Here is a 12,424-nt window from a genome sequence, read left to right as displayed (position 1 = left end):
GGGCCAACGAAATGTCGTAACTCCCTGGGCCGGCTTGCTCGAAGCAGCGTCAGCAGCGTCTCAGCTGAGACTGGTGAAAGAAAGCATTGCCAAGGCTAACGTTTGAGTCTGAATTTGAAGCGCGTCTCAGCTTGCGCGATTGCCTTGGAAGTGCTTTCTTTCTTGCAGTCTGAGCTGAGGCGCTGCTTTGAGCAAGCCGGCCATGGTGTCCCGATACGTATGTTTTCTTCTTGTTTTTGGTCATTGGAGAAATTCTTCACGGTACTTAGACAAAGTCGCCGTTAGGATTGTGCACGTGAGTGCGGAGTCCGGACTTCAGAGAGTGTTGAGCAGAACTAGCGTAACAGGCGTCAACTACGGCCGCCAATTGTGTTCCACTTAGAAACTACGTGTGTGTTGTCGAAATATTACATCCCGAGGTTTCTAACTGCCTCAAAGCGGTAGGCCTCTGGGCCTACGGCTTCGGGCAATGAGTCGGTTTTAAGCCGGTTTTATATGTACCCAAAAGCTGCGATTAGTACATTAATAATGTGGACACAATTTTATAATCACTATAATCAGTTGGCTGAACACAGTTGAATAACCCCGCAAGTAAAAATTATTCTCTTAAAAAAAATAATAAAATAACAAGTGTAGAAACCGACACTAAACCAACGTTGGCTGGTCAACATTAGTGTTTTTTTTAAATTTATCTTTAAATGTACTTAGGTTCATTAAAAAAAAAATAAAGCAAATAATAATTGTAGAATTCTATACCCCGAAAAAAAAAATGTAAATACTTTGTTAGTTTCGGTTTGAATATGAAATAAGGAGAAAAGAAAAAGAAACAATTATTTGCATGGCTCAAGATGTGACTACTAGTTTTAATAATATTTAGAACAGGAATCTAGGTAGAGCTCATTCATGTGCGAAAATAACAATCCTAATTTACGATTCTATCTGTAGCCGAGCGAAGCCAAGGCTGAAGGGATTCACGTGTTGCGCACTGGTCTTATCGTTTTGGTTCTATCCCCCGTGGTCGCCGGCGGCGAACATGGCGAGCCCTAGGACTCCGAAACGAAGAAAACGGTACCTATATTCTGATGAAGACTTTGTACTTCCTCGATCGACGCAATGTCTGCATGAGAAAAACAAGCGGGACTCTGAGTTGCAAAACTCGCCGTCGAATCGACAGGCAGCTAGCGAATCACCACCGCTACCTGGGAGTCCCGAACACAGTGACGAGCCCCTCATTTCCTCGGGTAGCTCCAGTGAACCACCACCGCTACCTGCGAGTCCCGGACAGAGTGACGAGCCTCCTGTTTCGTCGGGTAGCTCCAGTAGGAGCTCATCGTATAGTTCGCCATCTGACGAAGAGCCTGAAGAACCGAGCTGGGCCGCCGACTTCAGCGGCGACTCTCACGAATCGCCTTCGGATGTAAATGATGTGAGTGATACCGAGGGGAGCACTGAGGGGGAGAGTGGTAACGCGGAAGAAGGCACCCGTTCCGCTTCATTTCTGCTGGATGACGATGGTCTTCTTCAACGCTGCCTCGCGGAGTTTGGCAGCGCCACTCTGCCGCACTCTACAACAACCAAAGCGGCCGCCGTCGCTATGTTGTTGTCCATAGCAAGTGCCCACAGAGTGACCTGGACTCTGCTTGAGCATATCCTAGAGTTCGTCGACATGCTGTATGGAGCGACGACTCATGTTCTGCCACGGAGCAAGTACATGTTCCGGAAGCTGTGGTGCTCGAGGACGTCTGCTGTAGCCAGAAAGTACCTGTACTGCGAAAACTGCACCAGACTGCTCGAAAGCAGTGCTACTGCTCCAGGGTTGGCCTGTGCTGCGTGCAACCTTTCTTATAATCAGGAGATGGTCCTGAAGGCTGGATCGTACTTTACGATTTTAGACGTTAGCGAGCAGCTCAAGCACGTCATTTCGAAGGAGAAGAAAGAGCTGAGTGAAAACATGGAGAAGATCGAAGAGTCCTTGTCTTCGCCAGAAGTAACGGATGTGACGACTGCATCGAACTACAGGTGCCTAAGACAGGATGGCGTGATCAAAAAGGGAGACCTGACACTGATCGTCAATACGGACGGGAGCCCATTGTTCAAGTCGTCGCGTTCGTCGATTTGGCCAATCCAATTCAGCATCAGTGAGCTACCACCGCAAAGAAGATTTACGAGCACCACATTAGCAGGTCTGTGGTTCGGAAGGAACCATCCGAACATGTCGGTGTTCATGTCGACGTTTGCTGAAAGTGTAGTGTCTGTGCCACCCATTGAGTGGAGCTACGAGGGCGAAGACTACTCCTCAAGGGTGCAGATCATCGGCTGCACAGCTGACGCTCCTGCTCGTGCTGCAGTCCAGAACCACGTGACTTATGCTGGCTACTTTGGTTGCCCCTGGTGCCTCATCAAGGGAAAACACGAAGGAGGTCAGTATGTCACTTCTAAAGGAGTTGGCTGTCTTCGGGATGAGTGTTGTGCTTTGTAAAGTAACATTTGCATACTTGCAATAGTATTTCATACTTATGCAAGGTTTCAGAGGTTACTATTAAATTGTTCATAAATGGTATTTCCTTGCAGGATGTATTCGGTATGCGTATGACGAAGACGATCAGGAACCAGCTCCTGAACGAACAGCTGCCATGGTGCTGAGAGACACAGAACTGGCAGGGCAGTTCAGGGTTGCCGTGCAAGGGGTGAAGGGACCTTCATCACTGGCCACTGTCCCCAATTTCGATCCTGTCTGGGGATACACAGTGGATTACATGCACTGTGCCTTGCTGGGTGTGACGAGGCAGGTCACAGAGACCCTGATTGCATCGTCGAACTCCACCATGGCTTTCTACATTGGTATGCATCATTCTCACTATTTTAAATGCCTCTCTGTTGCTTTCCACATTTTTTGCAATCACTGCAGTATGTTAAAGGGGTTCAGGACATGGTAAAAATAAATTCTGAGGTAACTATGGCATTGGAACCCATTAAATGTCACTATATATTTACTAAATTTGTTTTGCCAGCACCATGTTACAGGGTGAAACAAGGAGACGCCAGGCTCTTTAAATTGACCGAAAAATTTGGTTTCTTAACCTATCGCGCTACGACTTTGTGCAGCGTTGCCCACAGATGGTGCATTTTTTTTGTAAAATTTTCAAAGAGCAAACTTACATGAGGAAAAAGTGAAGAATGAGAAAGGCTTACCTCCTATGGAAACGCAGCGACGCCACCGGTCTGCAAACAACACGGTGCCGTTGCATATTTGACCAAACGCGATGAAATGCGGTAGCCTTACAGAGACACTGTTAATGAAAACAAAATGCTGCTGTTGCTGGTGCCGTTCGTGCATTTGTTGCCCTCGGCATGCTCTGCTGCTTGACCCATCGAGCTCTTTCTATACCTGCTGATTACACCACTGTCAACAACTGTGAGGAGGACCGGGGCAGTGCGAGGAGCCTTCTGGTCACGTCGGCCATGTGGCAAAGATTTTTCGGCCTGCTGAGAAAAACATGATGAGCTCTGTACGCTCACTGGCCGACTGCACACCACATGATTTCGCTGTCCCTTTCCGGCTTTCTCCCGCCTTTACTTTGCCTGCCTCCTTAGAGGTGGTGTTGCACGAGCCCCCTCCCCCTTCCCCCAGCTTTTATAGTCCGCGCAATGGATGGAGAACTTGGGAGGATATGCCCACTAATTACAGTCGCCGAACACACTAGGTGCAGGGCGCAATGTTATTTCACTCACGAGTGAAGGTATTACACAATGTTGAGCATGGTCATCCTATAAAGCTACCGCTTTAAAAACATGGCGGTGTGTTTCCGTGCTTCATATAGTTCAAGGGCTGAAGCTAGGTAGCGGCATCTCGTAAGCCGTCACAAGTGGTCGCACTCGTAGGCGGTCGCAACTGTGCGAACCAGCTTTTATTGCTACTGTTGTATGTCACACTAATAGCATCAAAACACAACAGCAACACTACTAACCATCCCACATCCAAGGTGCTTCCCAAGCACATTATCAGGTATTAGTGAGTGAAATTCAAATTATAACCTGGATAAAGTGCTTGGGAGAAAAGACACAAGCATCACACCTGGTTGAAAAGACCATTGCTACGCAGGCGACTCTTTTAATTTTGTTTTTTCTCACTACATTAAGAACTGCGCTTAACCACCAAAAACTTGTATATCTTATGCAATCTTGTGTGCAGCAAAGACGAGGACAAAAAGGGAAAACAAGGACACAACAAGGCGCCTTATTGTGTCCTTGTTCTCCCCTTTTGTCCTTGTCCTTGCTGTGCACAAGATTGCATAAGATGTCAAACCAACTCGCCCAAACAACCACTCTGCTTGTATATCATTTGCTGGCCTAATTCAAATATGAATGTTTTCATTGCAATGAGTGATCTTCAATTATAGTAAATAAAAATGTTGTACAATTCCTGTTTTCAGGAAAACCTCACCAGCTGACGGCAATCAACGAGCGCCTGCTTTGCATCAAACCACCGCATTGTTTCACACGATTGCCAAGGTCCCTCCAGGACCACGCCTTCTGGAAGGCAAGTGAGTGGAGACACTGGCTCCTTTTCTACGTCCTGCCGTGCACGCTGGACATCCTACCTCCGAGGTATTGGAGACATCTCTGCCGGCTTGCGGAAGCCATTTTCCTGCTGTTGCTGCCAGAGATCAACGAATCACAGATCCGACGTGCCGGTAAATATCTTTTTAAAACTTCAGTTTATCTGTACTGAAAGGAGCGTATGCAAGCAAATAGTGGCATGGGATTATTGGCTACCTGTTTTATTTAAACTACAATGTCTGGAAAACAAACTGTTTAGTATATGCTTAACTTGTGAAGTGCCTAGAAAACGAGGACACAAGGAAGACGAGAACGTTTATTGAAAAACACTATTTGTACACAAATTCAGGCTCCCGACACAAAAAGGAAAACTCTTTCTCAGTTAAGTGCACTGATGCGCCCTTTACTCTAATGCAGTAGGCCTGAAACAAATCTCTCTGTTTTGTTTTTTAGTTTTCCAACTATTTTTGTTTTGTCAAGATTAGGCGCACACAGAGACCTATCACAGTGAATTGCTAGATTACCTGACGGGAAACTTCTGACAAATAGGGCGTGCTCGCGTGTCTTATCGTTCAAGCACCTCCCCGTTTGCCCTATATACGCTTTTCTGCAAGTCATAGGCATTTCGTAAACAACTGACGTTGCGCATTCAGTGTGCTGCGCGGCGTGTTTCTTGGCACAAGCCTCACTTTTTCCTTTTTTGGACAGTTTTGACGGCGCAGAAAACACCACAAGCACCTCGAAGTGTGCGGCGACTCTTTTTAGGTCGTGGGACAGCCTGTGGGCGTAGGGGATTACCACGGGTCTTGCCTTTTTTCTCTGGTCCGCCGCTTTCCCTCCGTTTCTTTTTTTAAGCTTTGAAACCAGGGTTTCGGCAACTTCTTTCAAGAAATGCTCTGGATAGCCCATCGTTTTAAGGCGTCGCACCTGATCAAAAAAGCTTTCGCCCATGTTATGCTTGAACGACTTGTCTAGGGAAGCTCTCATCAACGACGACACAATTTCTCGTTTGACTAACTTGGAGTAGGCAGACGAAAAAGGCAAGACGCCTTTCTTCGAGCGTGGCTGGTGCTTCCAGCATACGTGGTCCTTGTCGAAGTGCAAGTTTAAATCCAAGAACTGCAGCCGTTTTGACACCATATTTTGGTGGTTTTAAAACGGCGGGCCATCCAGAGCGCTTTTTGAGAGAAGTTGCAGAAACCCTGGTTTCAAAGCTTAAAAAAAGAAACGGAGGGGAAGCGGCCGACCAGAGGAAAAAGACAAGACCCGTGGTATTCCCCTACGTCCACGGGCTGTCCCAAGGCCTAAAAAGAGTTGCCGCACACTTCGAGGTGCTTGTGGTGTTTTCTGCGCCGTCAACACTGTCCAGTTTCTGCTGAAGAGCCAACAACAAAAAAGGAAAAAGTGAGGCTTGCGCCAAGAAACATGCCTGCGCAACGTCAGTTGTTTACGAAATACCTATGACTTGCGGAAAAGTGTATGTAGGGCAAACGGGGAGGTGCTTGAACGATAGGGCACGCGAGCACGCCCTATCTGTTAGAAGTTCCCCGTCGGGTAATAGAGCAATTCACTGTGATAGGTGTCCGTGTGCGCATAATCTTGACAAAACAAAAATAGTTGGAAAACTAGAAAACCAAACTGGAGAGAGAATTGTTTGAGGCCTACTGCATTAAAGGGTGAGGATACGCTGCGTGAGTGCACTGTCAGTACACTTAACTGAGAACGAGTTTTCCTTTTTGTGTCGCGATCCTGAATTTGTGTACAAATAGTGTTTTTCAATAAACGCTCAGTTGTAAGTTAGCACTCGGTCCTGTCTCGTCTTCCTCGTGTCCTCGTTTTTTAGGCGCTCCACAAGTTAAATATGTACTAACTAGCCCACCTATCCATATTACTGTTTAGTATATTGCTGTACTATCACGGACTCTGTTAGCTATAACATGGAAGCCATGGCCGTTCTGCACCCCCAGCTCCACATGGCAGGTGCACTCATAAACGCTGCGCCTACCCCCGCCTACCCTGTGCAGTGAGGCTGCAGAGGGTAGGAGAGTGTGATTTAAATCTTTTCCTGTCGTCTGCTAGGTGCAAAGCAGATGCTGCAACAGCACTTGCTGATGTTTGCTTTACAAGCTTTTGTGGGTGCCTCTTTCAGCACGGAGATTCCCTGACTCTGAAATGAACCAGTCAAACAACCAATGAGGGGAACATACCCAACTAAGCAAATCGTTGCCGATGGTTGTTACATATCTGGTAGATTACTTTTATTAACCAAACAGACAGATGTTGAAGGCTTTTAAGCATTTAGGACTAGATTTGTTAATGGTCTGTGGTGAAACATTTACTTATTTATTTACAACTCCTTCTCTGAGTCGTTACAAAAAAGTATTCATTGAATTTAATACAAAAACTGGACAATTAGAAACGATTATATTTGCACGATAGCATCGATACATACACATTTTTCCAGGAAAGTCATATATTGTACACAAACTAACCAATAACACTTCAAATAATGTAGAAAACTTAATGAAGTGTTTGAATTTCCAACTTCCTGCGAATGAAATATCTTAAGTAAGAAATAAAACTCGCTCCCGAGGAAGAAAATATGTTCAGGTTAACCTTTTTAGTTTGGGTGATCCATTAACATAATGATTCTATTAAGGCGGCTAAAATCTTGGCAACAACCCTAATAATGTGTCATCGCCCCATTGTCATCGACCACTGCTCTTATCCGTGATGTTAAGGAATCAGACCTTGCCAATAGTCTGGTTCGTTCCGGAGCTTCTCCCACTCCTCGTGGACAACACGCCACAGTTCGTTGGCAGTGGCCGTGTAAAGAGGACACCGCACCATCGCTATCTTTATGCGCCTCCAAAGAAGTTCACTTATGTTGAGGTCGGCACCCTTCAAGGGCAGTGGGAGCACGTTGATTTAGCGACCTTCCAGGAGGTTGCGGACTTCGTGAGACGTGTGAACGGGACACAAATCGTGTTGAAGCACGAAGTTTGTGTCGGGGAATGGGTCCTCGAGGATGTAGGGAATCTTGACGTAGTCAACTATGTCACAGTAACTGTGACACGTCATTATTCCCCCAATCCTAAACATTAAACAGTGTCCCAAGCCCCTCTCGAGAAATAGCACCCCAGACATTGACTGCTGCCACTAGGGGCGACTTGCCGCACAAGATGAGGGTGGTATCTGTAAAAAGACCAAATTGCCTACTTATTAATGGAAGAAACAATAAAATCTAGTGCCGTTTTAGCTAGGAATAGAGGTCTTGAAAGGAACTAGTTTATTACTGGCGGTAGTCGGTTCACCACACTAGAAGCTGCTGGTTATAGCGAGTCGTAAACATAGATACGTCGGTCAAGATCACCTGTCCGCAGTCCACGTTCTGTGATCGACTGCCAAGCAAAGGAGGGCGTGCTTTTTGTTTTCGTTGATAAGCTGCTTCTGGGCAGAGGATCGGCAATACAGTCCTGCTTCAGCAAACCCGTGCTTCACCGCGTGGTCGGAGACTTTTATGCCCACTGTCTCTGGGATTTCATGCGTGACTGAAAAGGATTAACAGTCACAGCAGCAAGAAGAAGCTGGTTCTGCTCGTCTTTTGTCAAACGTGAACATGCCCTGCGTGGAGCATCGCATATACGGCCCTCGTTTCAAAAAGCTTGGATTATGCAGTTAACCATAAGCAGCAGACTTCTTGTAATTTCTGCAACTGGTCGTTGCGAGTACTCTTTCAGGGAAAGGGTGGCTATAAGTCATCTTTCTTTGTCTCGGACTCTTGCCACAACTGAAAAATTCTTGAACCCATTCTGACGAGCAATATTTATTGGAAGAAATGGCAGTATCATTATGAAAGGATCGTGTCTGAGATTCTCGACCTTTTTAAGAAAAAAATGTGTGCAATGGTTACTTCTATACAGTCATGGGCACGTTACCAGTAAAAATTAACTGTTAGTTTAGTTACCTAAGCCAAAAAAGTAACTGTTAGGGTTGCAGTTACCTCTGCCAAAAAGTAACTCTTTTTACAGTTACTGAGCTTCCAAAAGTAACCTGTTACAGTTACTGTGAAAAAGTAACATTGTTACTTTTCTATTACTGTGTAAAACAGTAAGTAATAGATTACAAACCAAATAATAGAGTTTATTCAATAGAAACGTAGGAAGGCATGTGTGTAGTCAAAACGGCTCAGGGTAAAAAAAAGGGCAATCATTCTGAAGAAAACACAACAAAAATAAATAAATTAATTGAAACACTGTTCGCTTTCTGCACCACATGGAGACTTTCACTGAAAATTAAGAGGACAGGAAACTCTAACCGTCTCAATGAAAAAAAAAAGGCAGCGTTGTGCGCTTCCTTTGTCAAGAAGAGAAGACCTATTTGGGGTGTGGAGTGTACAACACGAAAGTTGTCAACAAGACAGTTTTTTTCTAGACACGAAAGCAGAAAGTTTGGGATAAACGAGACATGACTAAGAGTAAAAGACTCCAGATGAAGACCCCAGATTGCCGCACAATTCAGATGTTCACCCACGCGTAGGGAGTGAGTCGGCATAGATGAAGAAGACATGTTTCTGTCCTCAACCACTGTGGGTGCCAGCTTCCTTTCTTTCCCTGTGTCACTATGGGTGCCCCATTCTCGGTGTGCCCCTCTGTGTTGGTCTTTTTTTACGAGGGTAGGCCAGCTCCCTCCACGGCGGAGGTCTGATCGCCAGTTTCTTTTTCTTTCTTTTTTTATCTTCGTTTCACTGCGGTGCATGTACGTAAGCTAATAACCTCAAGACGTAGAAAAAGTTTCAAGAAATCACCTTAACGATTGTTGCTGTTCAACATTTTTTTTATATAAAAAAAGGTATTTGCTGTTACAGTTACTGTGCAAAAAAAATAAGTGTTACAGGTACAAGTTCCTCTAACTGAAAAGTAACTAGTTACAGTTACAAGTTACTAAAAAATAACTAGTTACCGGTAGCGCGCTACTAGTAACTACTCACTGCCCAAGACTGCTTCTATATTACGTATTTACGAGCTAGTATTATCACAGCTGTTTTGAAACAATAAAAAGCCATAAACTGCCGTCTGTCCTAAATTATCGGGAGTCAACCGTATCGGGTTTATAGCTAGCTGTTGTGAAAATGGAAATAAGCAATCGTTGTTGGGCTTGTTTCTCTTATGTTTCATTCCATACCATACATTTTCAGAGACCTTGCTGACACAGTTCGTTGGCCAGATGCCCGGACTGTATGGGGAGACTGCCATGACGTTCAACGTGCATCAGTTGACACACCTCTCCTCTACAGTGCGGCGCATGGGGCCCTTGTGGGCCAACTCGGCCTTCCGGTTTGAGGACGGCAATGGCCGCTTGCTGAAGCAAGTAACTGCTGCAAAAGGAGTGCCGCAACAAATTGTAGAGCGGGTGGTCATGCGGCAGGAATTGGAGACCCTGCTGGCGGCAGACTTTCTCCCGGCGGCGGTAAGGCTAAAGTGTCAGCGCGTCTTAGGATACGAGCACCTCAGGAGAGCCACACATGTTGAGGGAGTATGTCTCCTGGGGAGGGGCACGCCAGTGCAAAGGTTTTCCCCTGCAGAAACTGCAGCAATGACTGCCAGAGTTGGCTTTTGTCCTTCAGGTGCTTTGGAGCACGAGCGCTTCATTGTGAACTCCCAGGTGTATGAGAGCACGCAGTACAGGAGGGCAAAAAAAAAGCAATTCTACAGTAATTTCTTGCCATGATGGCAGTGTTGTAGTGATTTTGAGGGCTCTCCATGTAGATGACATGAACGTGGAGCGCTGCATCCTCCTGTGCACGCCACTTGAGGAGCTGGAAGTGCAGAACTCAGTCTTCCCATTTTATATCGTGAAGACAAGCAGACCAGGACACTCTGTAGTAGCGGTCTTACCCGAGGACATGCACAGTGCTTGTTTGTTAATTGATTTTGGTAGAGAACAGAGGTATGTCTGCCACCTCCCAAACACGCTGGAGCGAGACTAGAACAATTTTTTTTTGTGTGTGTGTTCAAATGTAATGAAGTGGACTAATGGCCAGATCTTTCTTGACCACGCGTCATGTTTCTGTTCATAGCAAAAGTGGCCTCTTGTGTGTTCATGTTGTAACTAGTTATTGAGGATAAACCATGAAGTTATGCTCTACATTTTTTTTTTCTCTTCTGCATTTTGCATTTTTGAACCCTTTCTTGGACTGCTGGAAGTATACTTCCCACCTAAATAACTTCTTGATTTTTAACCGAGCTCAAGGGAAACGGAATTCCCACCAGAATGTTGTCACAAACATTTTTATGTTTAGCTGCAAACTTTGTGATGCTAGCATCTGCCATTTTCTGTTCATGCGGGGTTGGAAAATATGTGCAACTTTCAGACTGAATGGCGATGACAAATGTTACGATGGTGAACATGTTGAAGAATTCTTTGTTATTCATCCAAGTGGGAAGTGACGTGCACTTCTGCAATAACCTCTGCTTGGTACAGTATCATGGAGAATGAGCAATATTAACTACTGTAAAAATCCCGAGCAAGTGCCTGCTCAGAATTTGGAGATAATCATGGTAAAACTGGGGGATTGGCACTTCTTATGTCGGTGTTGACTGTTGGATGAGTTGCTGATAAATCTTTGAGAACAAGGTAGCGCTTTCGACAAGGGCAAGAGGGAAGAACAGGCAACACAGTCCACAAATTTCAGTTGTTTAATTCTCAGAAAACGACATCTATCTAAGCTGTGCGCCAACGCGCCACTCAACCAATACCATATGCCGAAACTGCTTGCAGGAACCTCTCCAAATTATCAAAATACAATTCCTTAGAGCAGCTTCAGCGTATGGTATTAGTTGGGTGGCACGTTGGCACAGAGCTTATATAGATGTCGTTTTCTGAAAATTAAACAGTTGAAGTCTGCATGCTCCGTTGTCTGTTCCTCCCTCTTGTCCTTGTCAAAAGCGCTATCATGTTCTCGAAAACTTCTTAGGTTATGAATATGTTAAGATATATCCTTTATGCATTTTCCAAATGTTAAAGATAGAGGGGTGGGCACTTGTGGAATGGCAGATGTTTGATATTTCACGGTATTTTTGTTTTCATTTCCATACTTAGCTCTAGAAAAATATTTCTTAATCTGATGCTGTGTCTTTGCGTTTTTAAAGAATCATTTGAGCGTTTTTCACATATTGTCTAAAAGTATTAAATTTTCAGTGATTTTTAATATGTTTGTATAGCAGAAAGCAAAAAGTAGTTTTTTTCTATTGTTTTCAGAAAAGTTGCCAATGAAAGGGTTAACTGCACAATTTGACATGGCAATGCGGTGCAAAATAAGATTGCTGCACATTTTTGTGTGATGTAGTCACAGTTGTATTCATTACTTATCTATTTTAAGTGTGACATCTACTCAGAATTATATAATTGTTTCCCTTGTTATGTTATTTGATATTGCACTGGCAATACGACAGCGCAGATTTTGGAAACATGATTATTTGATAGCAAAGAACACAAAATTTGTTGCTCTAAGTTTTGTAAATATGTTGTGCATATGTTCAAATTGTGGTGAATTCAAAGTGATAATATAATGCCAATAAAAATGTATGTTTGGCCCTGGTATGCGTGTTCGTTGACTGATAAAGATAAAGGATGTGCGTATCTGTTTTCATGTCAACATCATTTAATGGTCCGCATATGTATTTGTCTCATATATGATGGTGTTATGGTAAGAAAAACACGCGACTTCAAAACTGATATGCACTAGCTGGATGTCATATCAGTTCTCATTTAGGCTGCATATGACATTCCAAATTCTGATATGTGTGTCATAAGTTCTCATTTGAATCACATATGAACTTGTATGCTGCATATAAGTTTTCTT

At 44.4% G+C, this 12,424-nt stretch overlaps 1 pseudogene; it reads left to right on the top strand.

Moving 5' to 3' along the window:
- The first annotated feature begins 1,033 nt into the window (after positions 1–1,033).
- On the top strand, positions 1,034–10,549 carry LOC115318072 (annotated as a pseudogene).
- Positions 10,550–12,424: the final 1,875 nt, after the last annotated feature.

This window comes from Ixodes scapularis, unplaced genomic scaffold, assembly GCF_016920785.2.
Source record: "Ixodes scapularis isolate PalLabHiFi unplaced genomic scaffold, ASM1692078v2 PGA_scaffold2__306_contigs__length_199485367, whole genome shotgun sequence".
NCBI classification, from domain to species: Eukaryota; Metazoa; Arthropoda; class Arachnida; order Ixodida; family Ixodidae; genus Ixodes; species Ixodes scapularis.
This window is presented reverse-complemented; position numbering and strand designations above follow the sequence as displayed.